This window comes from Cydia splendana, chromosome 8 (genome assembly GCF_910591565.1).
Source record: "Cydia splendana chromosome 8, ilCydSple1.2, whole genome shotgun sequence".
Classification (NCBI taxonomy): domain Eukaryota; kingdom Metazoa; phylum Arthropoda; class Insecta; order Lepidoptera; family Tortricidae; genus Cydia; species Cydia splendana.
The window spans coordinates 22,317,531-22,344,710 of NC_085967.1; the positions used below are offsets into that span (position 1 = coordinate 22,317,531).

Consider the following 27,180-nt stretch of genomic DNA (forward strand, 5'->3'; position numbering starts at 1 on the left):
CAATGTTTAATATTAGGATGCCGTCCATTTGGATGAATCCATTGTAACGGCATCCATTTGGAAGGCTCGTCAGTGGCCTGCTTTAGAGTCTCAGGCAAATGTGAAACCTCTACTGCAGATGAAATTAAAACGTAGTGATTTAATTCTCTTTGGATGAAATTACTTACCTACTGACGATTTCACAGTTACCTTGTCAAACCTCTTAAACAGTCCTACCTCTTACATTTTAATCAAACAAACTTTGCATCACTCCCGCTCAAAACAAAAGACTGTGAAGATTCGGCCTTTGTGTCCATTGAGCACCGTTCGACGATTACTTTTGTACAAGATTAAAGCGGTTACGGCGGTATAGTCTGGGGAAAAATCTTTGATGATTTGTGATGATCAGGTTTTAAATGGGTGAATCAATATTTTCTTGTAACTCGTTGCCCTGGTTACGATCGCCAGAGTCACTCTTTAAATCCTGGGAGAATCACTTAAGAGTCAGACCAAGCTAATTCTGCAAGGCATTTGTAATGAATGATAAAGTGTGGCAATATGACAAATTTCTTTATACACTGTATAACTAAATATGACGTTTATAATGACACCTCATCAATTTGTTCTGTAAATAGATACCTGGCAATTAAAATTGTTAATTTTTTATAGTACTTAAAATATGTAGTTAAATTTACGCTTTTTTTTTCATTGTTTCAGGTAAGTGATGCTGCAGCTTGGAAAAATTCCGCTTGCGTTTTCTTCAAACGATAGAAAGGTATGGAGCTCAGAAATATAAAAAGTCAAAATACCACTACTACTACCACTGCTACACCAACCACCACCACACTACTACTACTAGATCGCATTGCCAATTGCTAACTACATTCCATAACTCTTCATCCTACCTATCAATAAACTTTTAAAGCCCATTATGATCGCTAATTGGAAACGAAATTATCTAGTACCGGTAAATCACCGGTAATCGGTAAACCGGTACCGGTAATTAAGGATAAGACGCACCCTAGCCGTGTCGGAATAATGGACAAGGCGATGTAAGTGTAATACGAGCGTTGTTGTTAGTGACGGGGGTATACTGGGAGGGAGATGGTGGATTGCTGTGGCAGTATTTTAACCTCGGCCCAACAGTCAAATTTGAATTAGTGGTATTTGAATTGAATTTGTCTTGTTTTGAAATCGAACCAAATTAAACAAAAGCAACTCTGTTCCATTTAATAATGAATAATGATTCAAATTTATTGGAGGTATAATGTGTACTAGTATTAGGACTTAAAACCCCCAAGAAGTGAAGTTAGAAGAAGTTTTAACTGTTCAATAACCAAAAATAGATTCTAACGACTCATCCAACACATTTGTTAAGGCTATCTATATAAAAATAAATTAGTACTTAAGTGAAAAAAGGCCTTACTAAATATGCATCGCGATATTTGCGATATATTAAACAGTCGCTTGGCAAAGCATTGATAGATTTCATGCATGATTTATTAGGAATAACTATAAATATGCTGGCTGATTATGGCCGTAGAAGCAAATATCTTTCTAATGGACAATAAAATTAAAAAGAATAAAAACCTAATGACTTCAAACATATGTATAAAACAAATGAAGTTTAGGGCAACATTTAAGTTAAAATAACAATAGGACGAAATGAAATTCATAATGTGTTTTAACGCGTCAAACAGTTAAGTCCATAGTCAATTTAAATGAAACAAGCTACAATATTTTTATGTGTATACAATCGTAATCCATTTACCTGCGCTTTTCCCCCCAGTGTGCCCCCGACCAACTCCTGCGCATAATAGCAACTTTTATCGATACGCACTCCCTAGATCCCATAAATAACAGCGAAATTGTCGATAATCATCTACCAGCCTTTCCATTATGCGTACACGCTTCGCCAAAATTCGACAACCTCGTATCTCGGTATTACGCTCTCGCTCAGTTTAAACTTTAATACTTTGGGGTAACATCGCTTCTCTAAAAACATAGCTTTGTTTAAGGAGAGTTAAAGGTAAATTAATAGGTAAAAGGATTTAATATTTTCTTGTAAGGCAAGCTTGAGTAAATTAATAACAGAGGATTTTTGTATTGATGCAATGTAAGATAAAGTATGTTACGCGTTGTTAATTTTTTATTAGTGGTTGGGAATTTCGACGCCTGGCGTTTTTACGATTTTTTTTATCAGTCACATGCATCTGGTCTGGTGTCATCCGTGGGATATTAAAGACAGATGGGGGCATAGTTAATATTATAATGTTTATTCCCGTTATAGCTATAATTACCTATTATTAAACTTTATTATGCACCATACAAAATGATACACAAAAAATACATAAGTAAATCTCCTCTTATTTAATGTGCCTAGTTGAGTGTACAGGTTTTTAAAAGGTCGGCAACGCGCATGTAACACCTCTGGAGTTGCAGGCGTCAATAGGCTACGGTGACTGCTTACCATCAGGCGGGCCGTATGCTTGTTTGCCACCGATGTGGTATAAAAAAAAAGTATTATTTAAAAGAACGCATATAGTAGTACATTATTTAACTTTAACAACTACATACTTAGTTATATTTAATCTTGATGTCTATTTAATTACATTAAATGTGGTTAGATTTACTAAAACTCCTTGCCTAGATATGCATCTCTCATTAGGTAAATAATGTGTCTGCAAACCTCACGTATAAGACGGGGCTTTTACATATACATAATAGGTACATATTATTATACTTAACTGACCTGTATAAACTTCTCCAAAGTATCCGTTAAAACCTTGTCTAAAACTGATTAAAGCTTCAAAGGCAGCGCCATCTATCGCAATATGCCGTAACCTCGTTAAGGTGAGAGCTATTCGATAATGAGTTTAAAGATTTCCTGACGAAGATTGGCTGGGCGCGTTCCTAGGCTTAAAATAGGCTGGAAAATGGCGTTCGAAGGAAAAGACAAGGGTCTTTTGGTTTATTTATAGTTGCTGATTGATATCACTACTAATATTATATAGTTTGTCAAAGGACTGTCTCATTTCAATCATATACAGTGAGAATCATACTATCTTTGTCTTACACTAGTACTAGCATCCAAAAGAAAAGGATGAGTATAGTTTTTCTGGTTCTTACTGACTGACAAATTGGTTTGACCAACTATAAATGCGAAAGTAACCCTGTCTGTCTGTTATCTCTTCACGCTTAAACTACTGAACCGATTTAGTTGAAATTTGGTATGCAGATAGTTTGAGATCCAAGGACATAGAATAGTTTTATTAAACATCATCATTCCACGCAGACGACGTGCATGAAATGATTTATAAAAACTAATCTATGTAATTAGTTTTTATAAATCCCAAGCCTGTCTTCATACCAAATTTCATCTAAATCGATTCAGCGGTTTAAGCGTAAAGAGGTAACAGACAGACACACTTTCGCATTTATAATATTAGTATTAATTAGTAGGGACTAAGTACACGACCTTTCTCTGTCATTATATGAATCAATATATTCGGCTTCCTATGTTCACAAGTTACTGCAACAAACAGCACTCCAAAGCAGACTGTACTTCACACAGACATATACACACAGGTATAAGTGCCGCTACACACGGTTAAGAACGAGCGTCATATCTTAACGCCGTCCATCGCGCGCCAGGCCTTACGGAGTCATATTTCTCACGTCATGACGTCAACGCTGAGCTATAACGTTTGACGTTTCACTGGGTTTCAATTTTAAATTGCGATGTGAGTTTATGGCTGCAGTTTTTCTCAAGCTTGGGCATTAGTCCAGCGACAGATGTTTAAGCCCTCAAACTTATTTGTAAGGGGTTTTTAATTATTATCCCAGATATTTAGAGTCCGTTTAATTTAAGTTTGCACCGACTTGAGCTGCTAAGGACCGTCATTTTAAACGTCATATTATATAGAAATTTGACATAAATTATGACATTTCACACTTTTTCATTGCAAATGCCACGCAGAGTTAGCTTGGTTCTACTCTAATAAAATAAGTAACAGTGAATGAAATTGAGCCCAAAATTGAACCTTGTGGGACTCTTTTGAGTATGTAAACAACATTGGAATTAAAGTCTTGTTATTTTGTTACCTTTCTATTTCAAATCAAAAAATCACTTCGTTTTTAGGAAATTTAAGCAATTAACGGTAATTTTTTCCATATTTTTCATACATATGTCACGATTGGCTGTGTCAAAAGCAAAAATATGGTCTACTAAAACTTCTCAAATGACAAAGCAGAATATGATGGATATAAATTTAAAAGTGGAAAAATTACTGTCTTGGGTGAGACGAACTCACGGCTTCTGGATCGATACTCCAGCGCTCTGCCATCTGAGCCACCAAGACCTCATCCATAGCCAGCAAATCTTTCCACCATATTACGGGTCAAGGGGACCCTTAGCGACATCTACCGCAAGAGTGTTACACTTCTTAAACGGCTACCGGAGTTCCAAGTCATATTGGAAATTCACCATTTACGATGTGCTACCCATACTAATTTTAATTAGTCGTAGCATCGTAGCATCTTGGCAGGGCGCTGGAGTATCGATCCAGAGGCCGTGAGTTCAAGTCTCACCCAAGACAGTAATTTTTCCACTTTTAAATTTATTCTAATCTTAATAGCATCGTTCGCAGACGTTTCTGCTTGTTAAAAATTAAAATGATGGATATAATAACCAAATATTGCTTTTCTACTCAACTTAGTTAATGTTAAAAAGACCTTTAAAATTTTGACTTTTAATTATGAACCTGCGGCCGAAGATATTCAAAAGATACGTAGATGACGCTGTTACTATACTTCCCAAAAGTATTACAACTTTCTTAGATTCCGTTTATAGTAAAATAAAGTTTACTTTGGAGGTGGGAAATGACTGTTTTCTTCTCTTCTTAGATGTACATGTCAGTTAAAGGATGTATTTATACATTATCAAGCATTTATAGTGACAATAACACTGTCATAATTCCCCGTCCAAGCCGTTAGGTCACACGTCCACCGACAGATGGCGCGATACCAGCCTTTTGTCGCATGGCTGCCTACTTTATACGTACCATCAGGCTTCAGACTGATCTGTGTGGCTCGAGTCATCAGCGGTGGCGATTTAATTTTTCATACGGACGTTTTAGATAATTCATTTGACCCTGAATTCAGTGAGTATGTTATATAATAGTCGGATTTTGTTCTTAATAAATTGTGATTTGTTTAAATTTTTATATGTTTCTATGAGTACCATTATATTGACCCTAAAGAATAAACAATGAACGGCAAATGATCATCAATATACAAGATATTAAAATATCGTGCCTTGTGAAAAAAATCTTGTGACTTAATAAAGAAAGGAAAATACAGTTTTTGACAAATGAGAAGAAAACATTTTGCGCTATTTGTAGAACGAAGATATTGGGAAAGTTTTTCAGTCACGACAATTTTTGCGCGCATATATTTAGTACGAGCCATATGCATTACGCGATTTGCGAGTATGTTTACGGAGTTGCTATTGAATCTGACCGCATTAAAGTCATGTTGAGGGTAATAAGTAAAAGTTAATATTCTATATTGCACCAAAAGCATTGAACAGAAAAACCCGAATTCTGTAGCACCAGGCGAGATTATCGCTAGGATATAGTCTTCGTTATCATCTCGTCAATCTCTCATGAGTCATGACTTCCACCACAAAACATCCGTGGGTGTAACATATTCGCGTTCCGTACGATTTCAAAAGGATTTGATTTTATAACAATATCGTGGAGATTCTAATATTACGCAGCATTCAATGGACGTACTTTATGACGGACATAACTTGCTGTTAATTCGATTGTTTATATTTAAAGAGAAATATATAGTTGAAACTGAGAATTGCTATGACGATGATATATTTTGTGTTTGAGCTCAAATCTTTATGACTACTATTCAATATTACTCAATGGGTCATAAACGCATTTGTACTGACATAAAGAAGTATTTGATGATCGTTTTAAATCTTTACAAAACATACAAATGTGAGTATGAAACCGTAAGTAGGTATTAATGGTGAAACTATTATTATTATTATTGCTATTATTAATAGAATAATCTTACTCTTATGTAACTTACTTAGTATGTGATACCTATGAAGTTTGATGGCCTGTTTCACAATGACAGATAATGTTTATGTGATGTACGTAAGAACATTAATGTATGTACGAGACTTATAAGTATTCTCATGAAGTACTTAACAACACGCACAGGAACCTTATATGGAATCGTATAAATACATTTTGATCTAATACATAGTTACATACATTGTATCGAGCATATTAGGTACAAATATTTTATATGCAGTGAAAATCCCATGTTATAGCACTACATTCTAGCTCTTATCTTATGTACAGTCAAAGAAATTTCCGCACCATTTCGTACTTTGTCATTGTCACAGTGACAATCAATATAAAAGTCGCTAGGGACCTCATACTATTGTCAAAGTGACAAGGTTAGAAATGGTACTGAAATTACATTCCTTGGCCGTACACATCATCTGGCAGTAAATTATTTAAAATATTTACACCGTTGACATTTTGCTGGGACGTCAGTCATTTGACCACAGCTGGTTCAACCGAGTTGAAATGTCATATAAGGAAAAATTAAACTATAGTCTGTCAAACAAAATATGTCCGTAAATAAGAACAAAAAAATTATACTCATCCTTATCTTTCGGGTGCTAGTACTAGTGTAATACAAAGATAGTATGATTCTGTCTGTCTATGTTTGAAATGAGACTGTCCTTTGACTAACTAATATTATTGCTTCTGTGTCTATAGACTAGGCAAAATGATAGGTCACTTGATAAGACACGACACTTTCTTTAAAACTATATTAGAAGGCAGGATCTAAGCTAGGAGAGGAAGAGGAAAACCACGAGCAAGCTATACACAACAACTAAAAGCAAAAGCATATGTCGTGTCTTACAAGGACCTACAGAACCTGGCCGAGGACCGCGAAAACTGGCGCATACTCCACCGACAAGAGCCATGCTCTTAAATTATGATGATGATGTGTATTCCCTATACTATAATTCAGAATCACCCTGTTACAAAACAATTACTCAGAAACCTTGCAACATATTATCAGGAACTATCAAGCGAGTGTTAGGTATAATCGCGGCCATATGTCATGTGCAACTGCAACAGGTAATGCAACTGTCTTGATGATGCACAGCGTCATTACGAAAGGTGATTTATTGGGAATTACAGTTACACCTGGTTATTTAATTACAAGAGTTGATTGAATTTAATCATATTTTATTACATTTGTGAATTTTATTATTATGAATAATGGAGGTAATGGTCACCTGTGTGTGCTTTTGCGTCACTTCAAATAGATCATTATCAGCATGATTGTTTTTTTAAAACGATATGGAGTTTTACATATAAACAGTTTTTCCTGTTTATAATGTACCCAATCTCTCAAAAACTACTTTTATTAAGGTAATTTTCCATAGTTTGAACCTGTTGTAAAAAATTGGTGCATATTCCAATAAAAATATAAAAGAAGGAAAATGATAATATGAGGGTTAAATAAAAAAAAAAACCGGACAAGTCGAGTCGGACTCGCCCACCGAGGGTTCCGTACTTTTTAGTATTTGTTGTTATAGCGGCAACAGAAATTCACCATCTGTGAAAATTTCAACTGTCTAGCTATCAAGATTCATGAGATACAACCTGGTGTCAAACAGACAGACAGACGGACGGACAGTGGAGTCTTAGTAATAGGGTCCCGTTTTTAACCTTTGGTTACGGAACCCTTAAAAGGAGAAATATGGTGACATTCGGTTGTCCACTGCGGCTGCATGACTGTTCCAACGTTACTGCTGTGACTTTGATGACACCGCTGTATCTGTCAAATTTCTTGATAAAATGAGTGACGGATAGAACGTCATAATCGCGGCAGTGATACGGCGGCGAACGTCACTCCTTTTATCAACTAGTTGATAGATAGAGATGACAGCGCCCGCATCTATATTTTTTGTCAATTGTTTTTTGTCGGAAAATTTCAAAGAATTCAAGGATTTTCTAGTTGTAAGTACTTATTCATTAGCATATAATCAAATACAAGCTAAATCAAGGCTTCTAATAAAGCCACTACTCCAGCCCCAGTCAAAACAGTTCCTAACATTATTCTAACCTCATTCCACCCTCCCTCAAAAATCTACCTTGTGCCAACTTCACAAGTCACAAATTCCCATACACCCAATCCGAGCAGATTTATGCTTCGTTTGAAAAACACACTCATTATATCCTTTCCTCATTGCTTGAAACAATGGCCAGTAAACGTAAGGGGGCAATAAATAGTGGCAAGTTGCCTTATCAGTTAGCTGGTAATGATAGCCTAGTACTGTGGAAAAAGGTAGCCGCGTTTGGAGGCCATGTGAAAATATATCATTTTAGTGTATATCTAGTGCTTGTGAGGAAAGTTGTCACCAATCGTCTGCAGGTATTCGTAAACAATTCCCTGCGACGCATTCTGGGGATCTACTGGCCACGAACCATCTCAAACGTCAGACTATGGCAGATGACGGAACAGAAACCCTTAGGAAGGGAGATCCTCGAAAGGAAATGACGCTGGATCGGACACGTTCTCCGTAGGCCGGACAGCCATCTGGCCAAGTAGGGTCTCCGCTGGCATGCGGCCGGCAGTAGGCGGTCGGGGAGGCCTTGTACTACATGGAGGCGATCAGTTGAGAAGGAGGCTGGCTCAACTGGACTCGGCTGGAAAGAGCTGGAAGAAGCCGCTCAAGATCGTGACAAATGGAGGATTCTTCTGCGAGCCCTATGTGTAGGGATAACAGGAATGCATCATATATCGATTGCTATGCGATGGGTTTTGAGCAGCAGCCTGATCAGATTTGACAATATGATTCGGTGTTGTCTTATTTTAATACGAGCTTAAAGATCGCTCACGCTGATCTAGTTAATGCTAATGAAGTTAATGTTGATCTGGTTAATGCTAAATGAAGTTGGTTAATGATAAAAGACGTGCGTGAGATTCGCGTCAATCCAGACGATCGTCATGGTCTAAAAAGACCTTTGACGCATTTGATCCAGTACTTGTGATGCTGCAATCTACCAATCATAGGTTACACGGGAAACTAAAAACAGCAAAAACCTTGGCCAATATTCAAACGCTGCGCATAAATTTTTACATCCCCAATCGGACTGAACGGCGTTCGGCGCGCCCCGATAACTGACCGACGGCCGTCATAATGGCCCGTGGCGCGGGCTGATAACGATGACGACCCGTATGGAGTCGTATGTTACATGAAGGTATAGGTGGTGTATGTATGTACGGTGTCAGTTACATGTCACATGTGTTGAGCTATTTATCATAATCAAGCTCAGTAGTTGAGGTTATTTATTCATGTAGAGAGGACATCATAATTTTTTACATCTCCAATCGGGTTGAACGTCCTGCCGCAGGATTCCTGCGCGCCCCGATAACTGACCGACGGCCCTCATAATAGCCCATGTCGGGAGCTGATAACAGTGACGACACGTATGGAATCGTATGTCTTAACATCATCATCTCCTAGCCGTTTTCGGCTACTGCTTTTCTACCGCCGAGAGCGTCGCTGGTGCGCTCTCAGGTGACTGACGTAGCCAATCTTTGCAGCAAATGCCGCTCTTGCTGCAGGTCAGCACCCCTCCGACGTAATTATACTTGATGGTCACAGGTGGTCTGGCCTTTAGCTCGTCACACTTAGCGTCGAGCTCTGTGCGTCGCCTGGCTTAACATACTGTACATACATATATTACATACACGTATATAGGTATGACAGTTACATGTCACCTGTGTTGAGGTGCTTATCATAATCAGGCTCTGTAGTAAAGTAAAGATGACATTCCGATGTCAACTACAACTAAATTACTGCGGCGGCGTTGTTGTCGCTGTTGTATTCTGTCAATTTACTTGATAAAATGAGTGACGTTCGCAACCGCATTACTACTACGATTATGACGATCATGTCGCCGCATTACTACTACGATTATGACGAACATGTAATTAGTAACACAGTAATTGAGTAAGAGGACAACCGGACTAGTGCGATTCGGACTCGGCCACCGAGGGTTCCGTACAAATTTAATTTTGGTTATTAGCGTCAACAGAAATACATCATCTGTAAAAAAATTAAAATTTTAATTGTAACTATCACGGTTCATGAGCCTGGTGACAGACAGACAGAAGGACAGTGGAGTGTTAGTAATAGGGTCCCGTTATTACCCTTTGAGTACGGAACCCTAAAAAGAAAATATTAAGTAAAACAAAACGGATTACACTAAAGAAAACACAACCAAATAGCAAACTATACCTATTAAAGACACGAGTCACACGAGATAACTTGACAACTAAGACTGGGATCCTACTTTCCTATTACCTTTTCTGACAGACCTCTACCGTACAAGAAGTGAATTAAAGCAGATTTCAACGTTTAATTAAAGCCATGCTAGCGAGCACTTTCAATCGTGGCTGAGATGGACACATTAACAATTCAAGAACGTTGAAATAAAACTGCGACGAGGGAGGGCTAGCATGGTTATACGGGGAAATATGGGTTTTTTACTACGGCACCGGCCAAACAAGTGAAGCATACCCCTGCCTGTTGGTAAACTTATTATTATTCCATATCTCATCATTAGTCTGATCAGATGAGGACAGCGTCCTTTTAGGGTTCCGTACCTAAAGGGTAAAAATGGGACCGTATTACTAAGACTCCATTGTCCGTCTGTCTGTCACCAGGCCGGAACTCAAGAACCGTGATAGACAGTTGAAATTTTCACAGATGATGTATTTCTGTTGCCGCTATAACAACAAATTCTAAAAACAGAATAAAATAAATTTATGTGGGTCTCCCATACAACAAACGTGATGTTTTTGCTGTTTCTTGCGTAATGTTTCGCAACCCTTCGTGCGCGAGTCCGACTCGCACTTGGTCGGTTTATATGTGACATAGGAATATGGATTAATGTGTTTTAATTTGTCTAAAATTAGCGGAAACTCTCAGTTACAGTCAGTCAGATACATTATAAAGAAACACATGCTTAAAATGAGAGAACAATCGAATCCCCTATCCTGTAACAATATAATAAAACTGTAGTATGTAGTAGTGTATAATTAATTCTATATGACTACCTAGACTCCTTAACTCAAAAAAATCTTTTGAATTTACGATTAGTAAGTTACAATTAAGTTTGTAAATATGCATGCCTTTTTTTATGAAATAAACAGATTAATTTTTAGGGTTCCGTACCCAAAGGGTAAAACGGGACCCTATTACTAAGACTTCGCTGTCCGTCCGTCCGTCCGTCCGTCCGTCCGTCTGTCACCAGGCTGTATCTCACGAACCGTGATAGCTAGACAGTTGAAATTTTCACAGATGATGTATTTCTGTTGCCGCTATAACAACAAATACTAAAAACAGAATAAAATAAAGATTTAAATGGGGCTCCCATACAACAAACGTGATTTTTGACCAAAGTTAAGCAACGTCGGGAGTGGTCAGTATTTGGATGGGTGACCGTTTTTTTTTTTGCTTTTTTTTTGTTTTTTTTTTTTTGCATTATGGTACGGAACCCTTCGTGCGCGAGTCCGACTCGCACTTGCCCGGTTTTTAATTATTTTTTTTTAGTTATACATAAATGACTTTAAATCCGACTTAAGTTTATGTCCTCTCTAAAGGACACTCACCATGCTAGGCCATGTAAAGGACGCACAGGGAGATAATGAAATAGGGAGCCGCCGTACACTTACTCGATTATTGAGCGTCTGATCCGATGTGCTTTATAAAGGACAGCGTCCTTTTTATGTGACATATAGGAAGATGGACTAATGTGATTTACCTCTTACGAGTATCACAGATAGGGTGATTAGACTGACTTATTTAACAGACTTCTAAAAGGTATGGTTTCTTAATTCATCGACTGTGTTATATTCGTTTTTCCAAAGAATTTTAATGTCTTTTTTTCAAAACCCGCTATCAATGAGTCCCTTAGTGCCACCCCACACTAGCGTCTTTTGAGCGTCGGCGTCTAATAGTCAGCGCTATGGAAAATGACGTCGATGCGCAGTTGCGTCGACGTTGCGTAGAGCAGCGGCCATAGAGTTGACTAGACGCCGACGCTAGGGAGACGCTAGTTGGGATGGCACTAAACCGCTTGATGACAGGTCTGGCCTTGTGGGTAGTGACCCTGCCTATGAAGCCGATGGTCCCGGGTTCGAATCCCGGTAAGGGCATTATTTTGTGTGTAGACACAGATATTTGTTCCTAAGTCATGGGTGTTTTCTATGTGTATAAGTATGTATTTATCTAATGTATATCGTCGCCTAGTACTCATAGTACAAGCTTTGCTTAGTTTGGGGCTAGGTCGATATGTGTAAGATTGTCCTCAAATAATTTATACTTATATTAATTACATGCTGCAATCCACAGTGGCCTCTGACGCATGTGCAACATTTGCAATCAAAGTCGTACTTTCAATGGTTTTAGATGTGCGTTGTCTGTTCCTATATGTTTAATAGTGTGGATGAGCGCAATAGCGAATCGAGGAATCATTTTGAGCAAAAACAAAACAAACCCAATTCTTAAATAAATAAGAGCTTTTTATAAATAAACAAACCATTTATGTATCTAACCTGTATAAAATTAAATATAGCTTCACTTATATATCTGTAATTAAAATTTTGCCTCAACAGCGTCAAGCATAAAATAATTAAAAGTCGCCTCCACACCTTTCCGTTTCTTTTTCCTCCGTCAGGACTCAGTCCATACGTTAACCGGAAGTGGACAGCGCTGAAATGGCCACTCCCTCACCCCCCTCCCGCCCCCTCTTTAATTAAACCTTCGGATAAGGTTTTAACACCCCCTTCAAAGGTTTTTTAGAACCCTTTTGAGGGTAAGGTGCTTGGTAACCCTTTGTGATGCCTTAGTTTTTTGTAGTGCTTTCTGCTTTGATTTGAGTGTATGGTGCTGACGTGTGGGAAAACAAAGAATTGGTCAATGATTGTACATGGACCTGTAGGTACCTGTGGACACATGTTCTGTCTGAGCGTTTCTTTTATATTTTGCCATTTTTATATATTGTGACCTTTTTTGCCACTTTTGTGTTATTTCTACTCAGAATCACGAGCTCTTTCGATCCTAATGGAATAAAAATATCCTAGAGTTTTTTCCTATTGTGTTACCATTTCCCCATATACTTTGTATGGCGGTAACAAAAAGGAAAGTTTGGAAAATATATGGAAATTTTAGGACACTTTTTTTCTCCTATAAGGATGAAAAGGCCTCGCGATCCTGACTAGAAATAACACAAAAGTGGCAAAAAAGCTCACAATAGGTATTTATAATGGCAAAAAATAAAAGAAACGCTCGTCTAAAGAACATTCGTACGAAGACACTAATCAAAGCCGTAATTATTAGAACTTTATTGGAAGTAAAAAGGTTAAAATGGAGAAACTTAATGCCTTAAGGATTCCTCTAACAGTTGCCTAACTAACACACATTAGTACGTATTAGATTTTTATTTTATATGTACGGAATGTATTAGGGACAAACAGTATTTATACCAAATACTGGCTGATTGTGACGCACTTAGGGTCGGTTGTACCAACCCGTCCGTACCGTTGAAACATTCGCTGATTGTAATGGGATGTCTTATACTTTACTGCTGGTTGATGCTGAACAGTCTGTCAATAGTGGTTGGTCCAACTGGCCCTTAATCTTTCGTATACGTAAGTTTCTTGTAATTGTATGTATATGTATGTAAGTAATCATTGAAATTGCACGATATCTTGTTATCACAAATATCCGTATTTCGCATTCTTAAGTAATGTAAATATTAATATATGTAGTACTATATTAGCCTGGCCTTAGGGGTTTGTATCAAGGAGCGTTTACACAACCCGCTGCCCGTGACAGAGTGCGAAACGTGGCCAATGGCACAAGCGAGCGGCAGGTGCATAAGAGGAGCGGGTGAAATAGAAAAAAATATACAGATAAAAAAGAGGAGCAAAATAAATCAAACTTACACATAACATTACAACAACGCATAGCATAGGTACCTAAATTATAATTATCATTAGTATAATGGCCCTTATAAGCGTTTGTATCTAGAACCGTTTACTCGATTTGCTACCCCTGACTGATCCTGACGTATTTTTAAGTCAATAACGAGCGGCATGCTTATAAGCAGATATATTTTAACGCGATTATCCCACTGATGCGAATTAGCACGTCGCTCCTGCGTATAAGAAAACTGCCTAACTAAATAACATCATGAATGCTTAGGGATATGTGTAAAGAAGCAAGAGTGATTGCCCCTAAACTAAAGATGAAAATAAAGGGGGGTTTATGAAATTAAGGGACTTCCGAATAGCTTCAAAACTTGCTATGTAAGATTTGTAATGTGGAGTCAAAAGTTCTTCTTTTTAAGACAGTAACAACTGGTTAAGACAGTTGCATCAAATTCTATTAAATATATAGCAGAGTTTCGTTAAAAATATCAATATTTAAGAATGGCACTAGTGAGTTTTTTGACAACGTAAGTAGCGCCTATGTCTGCCTGCCTTTTTCTTAGTATTTTACTGTTTATTTTTAACTTAGACCACATGATTAACATCGCTTGTCGCTCGTGCTCGTGCCGTCTCAAGACGGAGACAATTGGCACGTCAGCAGCAGAGTTACCACAAATCACGCGTGTTGACGGTCAGTTGCTAACTTAGACCACAAGAGCAACGTCGCTTGTCGCTCGTGAGTCGCGCCGTCTCAAGACGGAGACAATTGGCACGTCAGCAGCAGGGCTACCACAAATCACGGGTGTCGTCGGTCAGTTGCTAACTTAGACCACATGAGCAACGTCGCTTGTCGCTCGTGAGTCGCGCCGTCTCAAGACGGAGACAATTGGCACGTCAGCAGCAGGGCTACCACAAATCACGGGTGTCGTCGGTCAGTTGCCCGCCGCATGTCGCACATGTCTTAAAGCTATATAAATTAGGGTTGTCATAAACATACCCCGGGGTTTGGGTGCGAGATTTTTTTACACTAGCCAAAAAATAGGTAAAAACTGTAAAAACGCGTTCGTCAGGTCAAGTTATCGAATGAAACTTACATTAGGGGTAGGCACAGTATATCTAAATAATTAATATCCAAGTATTTGTCTGGAATAGATCGCTTTTATTCCACAACACACAATCTGACTACTCCTAACCATCTTTCCAAGATAAAACAGAATCGATATGAACGTAAGTAATATCTCAGTAATTACGCGGTGAATAAGTAAGTGACGTCATATGACGTCAAATTGACGTCACGTGACATGTGACTTGACGGGCGGGGATTGGGCTTGATAGTTGTGACTTGTAATTATTTTAATTGTTCAAGACGATTTTCGGTTTTGATGAGCTTTATTTCATCTGACTGCTACTACTTATATACTAACATCTACCTATATCGGGTGGAACAGAATGAGGGACTTATATGCAAACGGTGAATTGTTTAGACTACGTACTTTATTTTTCACTTATTAATCACGTTAATATTTCTAACCATTTGTGAGATACAGTTTGTCAAACATTAGTGCAAAAATCTGTATGTTTCAACCCTAGCATGTAGATCCTATGAATGACATGACGTGTCAATTTAAAATGTAAATAACTTTGTAGGGTTGTCACTGATATAAAATTATTTCATTTTAATGATTTTGTTTTACTTTGTAATCCAGCTTTACGATTATAATGACGGTACTCGATTAATTGTAGATCACTCAGATAACACTATCCGTTCACCTTTCAGAAATCTCTTTGCCGTGAAGGAGCCTCGCATTTTTCTTTTCCACTTGTAGCTTTCTGGCTTCTGTATATAACAGGTACCTATAATAAAACTGACAAACCAACAAAACTATAACTATGTTTACAACATAAGTTCCACCCTTACATAGAGATAGTTACATTATGTATACAAAATAATAAAAAAGAACAAGTATCGTAAAAGCGATCTACAGCTTATTAATTCAGACAGTCACCTCGGAGTCATTTCGTGAAGTCAAGTCTGCAAACTCGGGAAACTGGCCCCGTTGGATTTTATGTCTGTGGCCGGGGATTGCATTTTGAGTTAGTTTTTTAATTTAGTTTCTTTGCTGATTTAAGTTTTCTTTGGGATATGTTGAAACTTGTGCTCAGGTTGGATGTCTAATTAACTCATTTAATTATTTACATTTAAAATATTGGAAAGGGGTTAAATAAACTGTATTAAGTACAAAAGTGACAACACGTTTGATTAATATTAACAATTTCATAATGAAAATCAAAGCTTAGATGGGGCTTAAGTCATGGACATCGTCATCATCCTCATAGTTTATCTGAAAGTCACTGCTAAGAAAATGCTTTCACCAACCATCTTCACAATGATCGGTTGTGCACTGCCAACGGTTTCTACAATCCATCTCGTTGTTTGTAAAACTGAGTTTCGTGTAATCTAAATACACCTAGGCTTGTTTCAAAACAAAATTCAAAAATGTATTCTGCAAGTAGGCCTCAAGGACTAATTACAATAGTACATACCTGGGTAATCATTTCATTGTTATTATTATCTTCGAACATCGAGCAATTCCGAAAATAGATATTATTCAATCACATCGTTTACAACTACCACTAAACTACGGTTCAGGCGGAGTATGTCACTTTCTTAGGACGTCACATTCTGAGGACGTCACATTCTGAGTTCGTCACTTTCTGAGTACGTCACTTTATGAGAACGCCACTTTCTGAGGACGTCACTTTCTGAGTTCGTCACTTTCTGAGTACGTCACTTTCTGAGTTCGTCACTTTCTGAGTACGTCACTTTCTGAGTTCGTCACTTTCTGAGTACGTCACTTTCTGAGAACGCCACTTTCTGAGTACGTCACTTTCTGAGGACGTCACTTTCTGAGATCGCCACTTTCTGAGGACGTCACTTTCTGAGTACGTCACGTTTTTAGCATAGGTACGATATCATCATCATCATCATATTTCCAAGCAGATGAAGTCGCGGCCGAATGACCTTCGGATTTTAGAAAGATACATCGGGTATCGGCGGTAGCACGCGAAGGTGATACTGTTGTTCTGCTTTCTTACTCACTCGCAAGAAGTTAGGGATACCTATTGTCTCAATGTAAAACAAGCCCTAATTTAATGACGTTATGCTTAATATTTGGTTGATGACTATATTGCTATTTGACTTTTTGTCATAATCTAAATAAAATAGAATCAGAATTTGAAAGCAGAACGTCACACCGTCATTTACTACTTCTCGCTGAAATTATACAGAGTGGTAATAATAACAGGCATATTTTTTTGTAGGTAAGTATATTTTTTATAGTTTGTGTTTTTTTTATTTAATCTCTAGTTTTAATTAAAATTTACTTTAACATAAAAAAATAAATTAAAACAAAAATTTTAAATTTAATTTGTAAATAATTATACAGTAGGTACTTAAAGGTCACATATTTTAATATGAATCTAAATATTTACCTACTAGTTATGGTGGTATTAACTACTCTATACAGGGTGGTACAAACCTCGATGTCCAAAATTTTTAAGTGAAAACTTCTTTAGCGGCGCTGTGCACTTTTTGTGATGGGGAAAAAATGTTAAACTCGCGACAGGTCACGTGACCGTAAGATTCGTAAGACGTAAGACGGACACGTGACCTGATCGAAAAACTGTTACAATGTCATTGAGTTTTCACTTCAGTTTTCACTTCTGCCGGCACTCCCGGAGTGCATCCCGTTGTTTTTTTTTAGATTCTTATCAGATTACTAATTTGGGAACTTTCCACCTCGATTCCTTTGACCGGTGACTCTGTCAAATTATGACTATTGTCACTTTTTTTTACCTTTAAAAAAAACTTAGGGACTAGCAGTTTCTAAAATAACCAAAAGTCGTTGAACTCGCATGTTTTTTTTAATTAGGTAAAATCTAAACTTGACCTGCTTGAACGTAAAACTTTGACTTTTGTCTTTTTTTCCAACTCGCAGCCAAGTGAGGATGCTGATTTTTTTAGCAAACTGCGTCGTTTGTAAAGGATTATGTTATAAAAAGAAACATTCAAAAAAGTTCAATAGTTTTTTTAAATAAATTAATTGGTTCGGGCCGGAATTTCTTAACAAAAGTTAAAAGTTCAAAAATTCATAACTCGAAAACTACGACAAACCGGCTAACATACATATTCTATAATTGAATTGAGGAATCTAAAAAAAAATTTGGACGTTGTGGTATAGACCACCCTGTATAGTTTTGAGTGTTGGATTGCAAGTTGCAACTAAATCAGTACGACGCTGTCATTTTCTATTACGCGAATACGTCCGATTTTACCCGAAAAACGAAGTTCATTCTGAGAGTTAACGGACTGTAAGTGGTCAAACAATTTTTTTCATTAAATAAGAACAATAAAAACTACACTCATCCTTTTCTTTTGGGTGCTAGTACTAGTGTAAGACAAAGATAGTATGTTTATCTCTGTCTATGTTTGAAATGAGACAGTCCTTTGACAAACTTTATAACCTTTTTGTAGTTTCGGATTTTAAATAGAAAAAAAATCAGCGATGTCAAATCGGCGACATGATAGATTTTTATTATCAGGCTAAAAGTACAATGTTATATTAATTTAAAAATTCATCGTGTAACCTATATAGGAAGAAAACAAACAAATAAATTACATTAAATATATGCAGAACATGAGAACTATGAGAGTATGGATCACTCCATACGCAGAAGTGATTGATGGCTGAACATATATTCTGAATATGCCGTTGCCGATATGAAGAAAAAATCCTTTGACGCCTATTCTCCACAGGTGACACGAGAAGAAATATTGTCTGAACCAAAACTGCAAGAGCTGATTTTTATACGCAGATATCCAAAATTTACACTATCATCAGAAAAAAAGACGTGAGTTTATGGAGACATGACAGAAGACGCGGTATGTTGAAGAATATGTTGTCACGAAAGGAGCGGCAGTCCGTTTAAATGTAAATATGTGGGAATGTCCTTCTACTGGTGTCAGCGAGCTTGCCGTGATACCTTCACCAGCTAATCACAGCGGAGAATGATAAAATCATGGTTCCTACTGTGCGAAACATTTATGTGTATTCAATCGAAGCTGTTGCCGGCCTAACTCCAATCTGTGGCTAAATGTTTTGCTGCTTGTAGTTTCTAAGTATTCTGAATTAAATAATGTTTTAAACATAATTAGATTGTTTTTTTATGGCTACAAATATAATGACCACCAAAAAATACTTTGGTACCCTAAATAAAAAAATCATGCTTACCAAAAAAAATTACTGAACAGCAAAAAAATAAGGCCTAAAATTACAAAAGTACCACCGTTGTAATTACGACTGCACTTCAAATTGTATTCGAATACCAAATATATTGAATGATAACCAAAAATCATTAATGATCACCAAATCTTGAAGACCAAATTAATGCGATATTTTCACCTAAATAAACCACTATGATTACCAAAAAATGTATACATATTACCAAATAAAGTAAAATGATGCCAAAATTACTAGCCCCTCCCGCTCAACCCCCCGTACCCCGCACCGCATACCTACCTAACCTAACCTACTCTTCTAGTTGCATACTGAAATGCTACTAGAATAGTGGGTTAGGTTAGGTTTGAACTGCGACCCTTACAGAAAAGAAATGCTACTAGAAAAGTGGGTTAGGTTAGGTTTGAACTGCGACCCTTACAGAAAAGAAATACTACTAGAAAAGTGGGTTAGGTTAGGTTTGAACTGCGACCCTTACAGAAAAGAAATGCTACTTACTAGAAAAGTGGGTTAGGTCAGGTTTAAACTGCGACCCTTACAGAAACGAAATGCTACTAGAAAAGTAGGTTAGGTTAGGTTTGAACTGCGACCCATACAGAAACGAAATTCTACTAGAAAAGTGGGTTAGGTTAGGTTTGAACTGCGACCCATACAGAAACGAAATGCTACTAGAAAAGTGGGTTAGGTTAGGTTTGAACTGCAACCCATACAGAAACGAAATGCTACTAGAAAAGTGAGTTCGGTTAGGTTTGAACTGCGACCCTTACAGAAACGAAATGCTACTAGAAAAGTGGGTTAGGTTAGGTTTGAACTGCGACCCATACAGAAAAGAAATGCTACTAGAAAAGTGGGTTAGGTTAGGTTTGAACTGCGACCCTTACAGAAACGAAATGCTACTAGAAAAGTGGGTTAGGTTAGGTTTGAACTGCAACCCATACAGAAACGAAATGCTACTAGAAAAGTGGGTTAGGTTAGGTTAGAAAAAGATAACGAAGTGGATTAATCAATTTAATAGGATAACGATATATTAAATATTTGCACATTTTTAATTAAAATGTTGTTACAATTTTGGTGGTCATTTACTATTTTTGGGTTTACAATTATTATTTTGGAGTCATTTGCTTTAATAGGATAGCAAGATTTAAAAATTTGGTTAGAATTTTACATTAAAATGGAGTTCTAATTTTGGTGGTCATTTACTATTTTTGGGTTTACAATGATTATTTTGGTGTCATTTTATTTAATAGGATAGCAAGATGTAAAAAAATGGTTATCATTTCACATTAAAATGGAGTTTGAAATTTGGTAATCATTTACAATTTTTGGGTTAATAATGATTAGTTTGGTGTCATTTCCTTTAATAGGATAGTAAAATGTAATAAAATTGGTAATCATTTCACATTAAAATGGTGTTATTATTTTGGTGATCGTTTATTATTTTAGGGTGGTAAAGTAGATTTATTTGGTATTAAATTTTATTAAATCTGGTGATCAGTTAAATAGCAGCCTTTTTTTATTATTTATTTCTCTATTTTTCACTTTATTGCACGAAACATAGGACGTTTTGCCAAATGGAATTCTCTACAGTCAGGTGTAAGGCAAACAGAGATTGCTATTGGTATGTAGGATATAAAAGCGACCGTATGTCGAACAGTTAATCTGGTTGCTGGCAGTATACATTTTTCGTGCAGGCATATTATACTGTTAAATCGTACCTATGCTAAAAAACGCGACGTACTCAGAAAGTGACGTCCTCAGAAAGTGGCGTTCTCAGAAAGTGACGTCCTCAGAAAGTGACGTACTCAGAAAGTGGCGTTCTCAGAAAGTGACGTACTCAGAAAGTGACGTACTCAGAAAGTGGCGTTCTCAGAAAGTGACGTACTCAGAAAGTGACGTACTCAGAAAGTGACGTACTCAGAAAGTGGCGTTCTCAGAAAGTGACGTACTCAGAAAGTGACGAACTCAGAAAGTGACGTCCTCAGAAAGTGGCGTTCTCAGAAAGTGACGTACTCAGAAAGTGACGAACTCAGAATGTGACGTCCTTAGAATGTGACGTCCTAAGAAAGTGACATACTCCGCCTGAACCTAAACTACCAACTTAAACATACATATCTTGTTTTGTATAAATAAACTTTTTAGTTTTTAACTAGTTTTTAAAACAGTGCTACGCCCTTGCACTGACTATGTACCAAACGTTTATGTAACACCTTTTATAACCATGGTTTTTTGCATGAAATAAATGAAATGAAATGAAAAAATCATTCGACGTTCTGGACTGGTTTAAAATCACCTGAATACACCTTATTAACCACAAACGATAATAACTATAGATTATAGCAAGTCTAGTTAGGGTTTAACAAGAAGTGAGATTACATCGGCATGATGCAACAAATAAATCATCTTCATATCGTAATGTAGCCAACGCCAATATGTCAGATGCTTTTCTATATTATTTACATAAACGGGACTTGTAGGTACACATACCTCGTCTGTTCATAAATTTTGAGACGACACAAAATTTCATAAAACATACAGACACACGAACATACAGATAGACAGACAGACAAACAGAGTACAGAGTAGGGTTAATAACACAACGATCTAATAGTTTACTTATACATACATCGACCAGTCAAGTTTCTTCCAACAAACTTTCCATGTTTTCCATAAAATAACCTGAAATCTTTTAAAAAACTCATTCTCACAATTACAAAGCCATTCCAACACCTTTACCCATTATCCCGCCAACACATTTCAAAATTAATTCAATTAAAAAAAATAATGATAAGACCCCTTCCGGGCAAGATAAGACTCGAAACTAAATACAAAACTGAAACTACCCCTCACGGTCTTAAACCACCAGCATTCGCGTCCCTAGACGGTGATCCCCACAATCACTGCAAGACGTGCATACGAGTGTGAGAGAGACAGATGCAGGATCCAGCCGAGTTGGAAAGGGACAGGGTAAACTCCTGCAGTCGTCATAATTTTGCGAGGCAGACTAATAATAAAGATAAAGCTAGGTTCTGTTTTTACGCGCTCTGTTTTGGCGCGATTTGGTGAGCTTAGGTTTGTGAGGATAGAAATGAGTTTTTTAGTCTTTTTACCTGAATATTCTTTTGTGTTAGACGTAGGTTTGTAAGCATGTCTAATGAGACCTTAGAGCATTTCGTCGGGTGACAAGCAAAAGTCACTAAGTACTATCAAAAAATTAAAGTAACAATGCACTTTATTACACTTGTAACACGGTTTATTGTCGAATAATTTCAATGGTGTTAGTTAGGGACTTTTGTTTGTCACCCGACGATTTTATAACTGGAGTCGCCTTTAAGAGCTTACCCCCTGCCGAAAAACCTGCACAATTGTGCAAACTTTTGTATGGACTGACATGGCTATTTGTACGTTACGTACAAATCATGTAGAAATAGCAATACATTTGACATCCCCTCCCCCGCAAAAATCGGCATACTGTTTCGTAAAGAAAATGACAGCGATGACGTCTTCATTTACTAAATGCTCGAAGAATGAGGCATGCTAACTAGGATTGCTAGGACAATGTGTCCTAGCTATTTACGTATGTACCTAATTCAAAAAGCGAAATTTAATATCAATTTCTCGATAAAATGACCTTTTCACAACATTTTATCGTGATACTAGATTGTTTTGTGTAAGTACCTAATTGGTCCAACAATACAGTCACGCTCCGTGATGGTTGAGCCATTTAGGGTTCTAGCTAAGTTGGACATTTCTTAGCGCATGTATTGAATAACCAATTTAGTTAGGACCGCGATTGTTAGGACCCTAAGGCCCACTTGCACCATCCCACTAACCCGGGATTAAGCGGTTTAACCGTCAACCCAGTGTCAAATTGTACTGGTAACCATGGTAACTCCAGGTTTAACCGGTTAAGCCCGGGTTAGTGGAATGGTGCAAGTGGGCCTAAGTGGCATAACAATCTTGGAGCGTGATGGTACAATTTTACATAGGTACCTAATATGTAGGATTTTTTAAATAATGTGTATTATTTTCTTCCCTACACTATTTCCTCATGCGATAACATGTATGTAGCAGCTTGCTCGTATTTCACGCCATGAAGTGTTCACCTTTCGCGTTACCCAATACGAGTTAGGTATGGCAGGTCAGGTATTATGAAAACTTAACATTATGTCGGTGTAAATCATTCTGATATATTGACGTGTTTTATTACCAGAAATAATGTGAATATTTCGTGAATATGAGTACGTACATAAATAAAGGTTTCATTTGGATTGAGACTGCAAGAGAATCGCTGCTGCAAAGTTACTGCTTACAACGTTAGCTATGTCAGTGTCAAAAGTGACGTTTCTTCAAACAAAAACGTCACTTTTGACATATCTAGTCCATATCGTATCTAGACGTAATATTTGACGTATCTTAAAGTTCGGATCGGGCCGAATGTCGTGTTGCTGTCGTATCTAGTCGCATTGCTGGCACGATGAGAACTTTAAACTTTAAAATGGTGAAGTTTTGACATAATATACACAGCATTTTTTAAATATCTATGTTCATTCTTTGATTGTAAAGTTCATTCTTTGGTTAATTAACCTACCAGCATAACTCATCGATGGAATAGTGTGACCTGGCATGCGGAGCTGCCTCGCGGGCCAAATCGAACCGATCATATTTCTGCAAAAGTGGATCATTAATCGGCTCGCTAATCTGACTGAAAAACTCATTGCAGTGATCTTTGACCTGTCGTATGAGTTGATGACATAGTGGAAAGTTTAGGAACATTAAAGAAAAGGGTATTAAGAATAGAAGAGAGAAAATTATCAACATTTTTCGTACAAAAGTGTTCATATTTTTGCACAAGGGGATCATTTGTTTAATCAGTATGTTAATCTGATTGAAAAACTAATTCAAGTGATATTTGACCTGTCGTGTGACGTAGTAGTAGTACCTATCTTAAATTTAGCCTTGTCAATATTAAAATTACTTTACCTTAATCTAAAATTTATCGCGTGTGGGAATATGACAGCCCAGTTCAAAATTATCGCATACATCAGTGTCAAATACTCCCCACACGTCACACTAGTGTCAACATTCTTTCAAAAACCTCAACCGTAACCTTAAGAAAACAACCTTACATACATACCATGCACGATCTCAGGTGGATACGTTTAATTAAATGGCGTAGATATACTCATCATTGGGTGCATCACACCTACACAAATATTCTTAAAAAATCCTTACATAGTACCTACACCATTCAGCATTTTTTTTAAACACCTTCACCGCTACCTTAAGAAAACATCCTTACGTGCATACAATGCACATGCACCACGGTCTCAGGTGCATCTGAGTGGCGATGCAATTTCCCCGCGCCGTCCGTCATGCGTCCCGCCCATCAATCTTTGCTTCGATCTCACGTCGGGTTTATTATCTCTGATATTCTTGAGGTAGTAAGGAAAGGTGGAAATTTGAAAATGGCAGGCGATAAAATATATAAGACTGAGGTGACTGTAATTGCATACATGCGAATTTATAAAGAAACTGATATTCAGTATGCGCTGTATGCGGGATAAAAGTCACACATGATTTTTTTCGCTCCTTCTTTACAGAATTTATCCGACGTGCCATATTATTTGTTTTAACTACTAATGATTCCAAAATGGCCAAAAACGGCGTCCAGTACACGGCCTAATGAGCATACTTTCACCGACAAAACCCTGTAATTAGCTTAATGAACGCCTTCTGTGGACTCGGCGCTTGCGCTGGGTCTTGGACAGTACTTACTTATAGATCTAATGTACTAAAGTACGAACTAACAGACGATTGTTGGTCCGAAAATCGTTTTGTAGAGTTTGAAATGGTATTGGCGGCCAGGATTTCATATTATTCTTTTTTTTGCGATACACATTTAACGCGTAAATCTCAAGAAATCCATTACAAATAAATTTTAAACTTCAGGTCTGCGTGCAGTGCACCTAATTGTTTTTGAGCAATACCTATCTGAGGAAAATAAAAAATTAAATAATTTCATTGCCTACTCTTCAAATACAATACGTAATGTTTGAAGCTTAGTAGAAAATAACTAACCTATAACTGCTATGAGTTGCAATATGTTTCTGATCAACCTGTATAAATAAGTTGCCAACCAATCTTAGGTCAGTAACCCCGAACGTGCTAAAAGAGCGACTAAAGGTGACGTTCGGATTGCATTTGCAACTGCATTACTGTTGCAACATTATTGCTGCGGCTTTAACGCGGGCGCTGTCACTGTCTTATTTATCATCATCATATCAGCCAGAGGACGCCACTGCTGGACTTAGGCCTCCCCCAAAGAGTGCCACAATGACCGGTCCTGCGCCACCCGCATCCAGCGGACTCCCGCGACCTTTACCAGGTCGTCAGTCCACCTTGTGGTGGGTCTACCCACGCTGCGCCTTCCGGTACGTGGTCGCCACTCGAGAACCTTTCCGCCCCAACGGCCATCGGTTCTACGGGCAATGTGCCCCGCCCACTGCCACTTAAGTTTAGCGATTCGGCGGGCTACATCGGTTACTTTGGTTCTGCTGCGGATGGCCTCATTTCTGATGCGATCACGCAGAGAGACTTCAATCATAGCCCTCTCCATTGCCCTTTGGGTGACTTTGAACCTTCTTATGAGGCACACAGTAAGCGTCACTGTCTTATTACTTAATAAAAAATAAATGACGGATTGAAGATCCGGTAGGAAGGAAGGTCCTATTAGCGGAATTCAGCTACGAACAGCCATATGCCGTAACAGTATTTAATGCAGTTGTCATTCGAGTTTCACCTTCACTGTTCTCAAATTTCTACTAAACTCGCTTTCATTTTCCGACATGGACACAGTCTCTCCCACCCCCGGGTCATAAACTGTCTGTATGCAAAAAATTACCACGATCTGTTCCTCCCTCGCCGCACCGTGCACCGTATAGGACAAGTCAGACCCATACCTTGATACAACGCCTTTGTGGTATCTGTTAGCGACAAAGAGCCATTTTTTAGCACCCGTTAGCAATTTTGAACAGTTGTAAATCCTTAATGGTAATTCAAAATGAAAAAGAACCAAAGAAATCTACAAACGAATTTCAAATTTCTATAAATTGATAACCTACTCGACATAAGTACGTCAGTAATTTTTTTAAATAACAAAGGTTTTCACTTCTCTATGCAGATGGGTTTGATATTAGGTTAGTGTCAAAAAGCACTTGTATATTTACGTTACCATACACCTGTCTGTGGTGTGCGTGTTTGTATGTTTTTTTTATATTTATGTAATTTAATGCTTTAAATATGTCTGATCCGATACATTATATTATTAATCCTCCAGACTCCCTTAAGGTACCTGTATTCAGCCAATATCACTTGTCAACCATGAAAATCTAAGTCAGTCGACCTATCTCATTTATTTTCTGGGCCATTTCGCACTTTGTCACAGTGACAACCCATATAAAAGCCGCAAGGAATCTTATATCATTGTCACCAGGGTACTAAGTGGCCCAGAAATCAACTGGTTGACTGTAACAAAATACAAAAGCGATTGTTTAAATTGCAAAGTTATTTCAAGCCACTCAACAGCTTGCTATTCGTTTGACAGCATACATATGCACTGTACATCAGCTCCCATAATTCTAGTAAAATTACCTCGCATGCCGGCACCCCATAACGTTATCGATGCCTCGGTAATACCTGACCTTATTTGAACCTTATTCCCTTGTAATAAGGTTTAAACATCGTCAAATAACAGCGTGATGGTAAAGCTATCGATGCTTCGGTAATAACTGACCTTATGTATACTCTATGTCGTCGGAATAGGGCTCACAAATGGACAGTGAATAGACGATGG

At 37.6% G+C, this 27,180-nt stretch overlaps 1 protein-coding gene and 1 long non-coding RNA gene across 2 annotated transcripts in view; both read left to right on the top strand.

Moving 5' to 3' along the window:
* The window catches only part of LOC134793005 (protein tiptop-like), a 371,990-nt gene that overhangs the window by 104,936 nt on the left and 239,874 nt on the right, over nt 1-27,180 (top strand). The gene's annotated exons all lie outside the window — the stretch shown is intronic.
* Nucleotides 12,736-27,180, top strand: part of LOC134793037 (uncharacterized) — a 209,016-nt gene continuing 194,571 nt past the window's right edge. Inside the window, exon 1 of the long non-coding RNA XR_010144493.1 lies at nt 12,736-13,036. This is a non-coding gene — a long non-coding RNA (uncharacterized LOC134793037). The remainder of the gene's footprint in view (nt 13,037-27,180) is intronic.